The following is a 3,227-nucleotide window of genomic DNA, read 5'->3' as shown; positions in this document are numbered from 1 at the left end:
CAGGGTTGTGCTGTGTGTGTAGTTATCATATTGTATAGGGGCTTCTTTGCTTATTTCCCTTCATGTATATGTGCTGGCCTGTTGGCCCGATGGAATATAGGCTCACTTCATAACACCACAGAGGTCTGCTCTTCGACCATCTTTTAAGTCTTGAATTATCCTATAGTATCATATAAATGTGTCTTGACCGTCTGTCATATGAAGTTGCAGAGGCTTGTCTGGTTATGTAGCATTTAGATTTTGCCTTTTTTTGTGTTTGACAGTCTGTATGTCAAAGCACCGCTGTTTGCGGTGAAGGTTGTATTTTGAGCCTATTAATAAAGTACTGCTTACAGAACCTAAAAGGGCCGTGTGTTTGCCCTGAAGAAACTACGTACTGTGTGAAATCTGCTATGTAGTTAGATAAATCTTGTGAAATACTCTCTTCTAATAGTAGGTATGTTCACTGATCAATGCAGTACAACTACAAAACATTCTTCTGAAGGGAGCTTGTTGTTCTTAGATGTTTTATGTATAAATCTGCTGTGACTACTGGATATTTTTTCCTTAGTTTTGTGTATATGAGTAAATTGTTATCTTGAGCATGAAAGTCAAAACCTGAGATGCATATGTCGGGGCTTTTTCCAACTAGAAGCTTTGATAAATGCATGAACATGGACACATGATTTGTTTCTTTCTTACCAGTCTTTGCCTATTTACTATCATGAACATGGACAGATGGTCGAGCATTTTTCTTCTATGTTGCTATCTTAACTTTTTTGCTTTTGTAATTAGTGTCTTTTATTATTGAGGAGTCACATGGCAGCATTAAACATAAGATATCAGAAATATGATTGTTTTGCTAAATATATACTCCCTCCATTCCTAAATATTTGTCTTTCTAGAGATTTCAATAAGTGACTACATACGGAGCAAAATGAGTGAATCTACATTCTAAAGTATATCTATATACATCCGTATGTGGTAGCCATTTGAAATCTGTAAAAAGACAAATATTTAGGAACGGGGGGAGTATTATGTTAGTGTGATATGCAATCTGAATAGTTGGACATGTATTTTGGCGGTTCAAATTTCTTTGCACTACCGGTAATTTAGTGAGAATGCGCACTTCTGCAGTATCTTTCATGCACTTGACTGTTTTGTTTCAGCGGAGAAGCGGATGAACTAATTATGGAGAAGGCTCAGTGTAAAGGACGTGAAGTTGGAAGAGGTGTTTCGCAGCCGGGGGGGCGTCGGGGAGAAGGCGAGCCGCAGGAAATTAATCTTTTAGTTGCATGATCACATGATGTGAGTGAGCGGATTCTTGGTCTGATGGGTTGTGCGGAGAGACTAGTCCAGCCTTGTAACAGCGTCACCTCACCTGAGATATAGTATGTATGTTTCTCGTTACTCTCACTCTCGAAGAAGACCTTGGAGTCGTCCGTAGAGATATTATGCAGTAACTTGCAGTGTTTGTTTGTTGCTGCCTTGGCCAATATTTGTTGCGGTTTGAGTGTGTTTTGTTGTGTCACGAGTCACGCATCTGGTGTTGTGACTGTCCTTGGGTCTCTAATGTAGTACTTCATATTTTGATGTAGCGATAGATGTGCTATATATTCATATGCATATGATTTTATCTGTAGTACAGTAAATATGTTTCCTTGCAGAAAAAAAGGGTCCGTGATAGGACTGGCAAATATAGTAAAGCATGTATGATGACTAGCTTGCTAAAACAAGTGTTGTGCTGCATCATATGTTGTGTTTAAAAATGTTCTTGTGGATGGGGTGATGTTCTTGATTCATTATTACATATGGGTTCACTCAAAATTATTACATATGGGTGCATAAAACATTAGAAAGAAGACACAAGACGGCAGCAGCGGTCGATCAGGAGAATGAATGAATGAATGAAAAACATGGCTTCCATCTGAATTAAATCTGGAATGGAGCTTGGGTTGAAATGCATATCCTTCCTAGAAACATATGTGCACTTTCATTTTTCTGCAAATCAGAGAAAGTGCATGCCTGAACTAGTACAGTTACAGCGGAAGAGAATGCATGTCAATCATCCATCGTGCACAATATACTTTATCCATATCCACCGTTTTCACAACTCTTCATCGCCAAAAAAAAACAGAAGAAAATAGTTTGAAAATTGTTGTAGACAAACAAGATTTGACAGGACAAACTTATTTCTGGGCAATATAATGCGTTTCCTAGAACAATAATCTGCATAAACATGATAACACTCTTAGACAATATTCAGCCGATAATGGGCAATACAAGTCCTTTTTTGCACAAAAAAGAAGCATTAGCTATTGACCATGTTAGCTAGCTCTTCAGCTCTGGACACACACTCATTAACCAACAATCACTCAGTTCAGTTCATAGTACAAGGTTCATTCCTTGCACTATTTATTGCCAAGTGAAGAAACATCAAAAAAAGCAGAATTCAAGTCTTACACCTACTGTGGTCATCCCATTTTTAGTGACTGAACCTGGCTGTGAGGCAAAACACCCACCAAGTGCATGATCGACATTCAGAGTTATACTCCGATCGAATGCGAAATGCACATTTTCACATTGTTTCAGGTTGGCCTAGGTAGCTACTGGGTATACTACAAGTTCTACAGAATTGTACTGTTAACTGTTAACTGCAAGGAACATCAAAACACTAACAAATGCATACTGTAGCTGCTGAAACCAACAAATAAGAAGCCGAGGAAACATAACCAAAATTACTCGGTTTACACTTCTCAGTTCGGATCTCCACGAAAATGGCTACATCAATCACCTCAGTTGTCTGCTCACATTGTTGAAGATCTTAATCTTGTCACCAAGCACATTTGACTACAATCCTACTCGAGCATGTGTGATAATATGGGACCAAGTAAGACAGCAGTAAGTGCCCCGGATACCTTCAGGTAGCGGAAGATGGCGTCTGCCTCATCGCAAGAGAGGTCTGATGGGACGTCAACAGCCACCATGGGAGTTGTCGTGCTCGGATCCTGGCGCCGAATCATGTCCCGGGCATCATCAACACTGGTGAGAATGATAATCTTGGAGCTCCCCTCCGCCGCAACAGACGTGTCGTCGACCTTGGCCGCAAGCTCATCGTCGATGGCGTCAGGCTCGAGAACGATGTGCTCCCGGGAGGTGTCTGTCCTGGCTGCGCGCACTGCAGCAGCCGCACGCCAGATCTCGGCGGCAATCGGCGCGGGGCAGGGGTCGATGGCGAGCGGGGCCGG

This window comes from Triticum dicoccoides, chromosome 4A (assembly GCF_002162155.2).
Source record: "Triticum dicoccoides isolate Atlit2015 ecotype Zavitan chromosome 4A, WEW_v2.0, whole genome shotgun sequence".
In the NCBI taxonomy this organism is placed as follows: Eukaryota; Viridiplantae; Streptophyta; class Magnoliopsida; order Poales; family Poaceae; genus Triticum; species Triticum dicoccoides.
Note: the sequence above shows the minus strand (reverse complement) of the source record.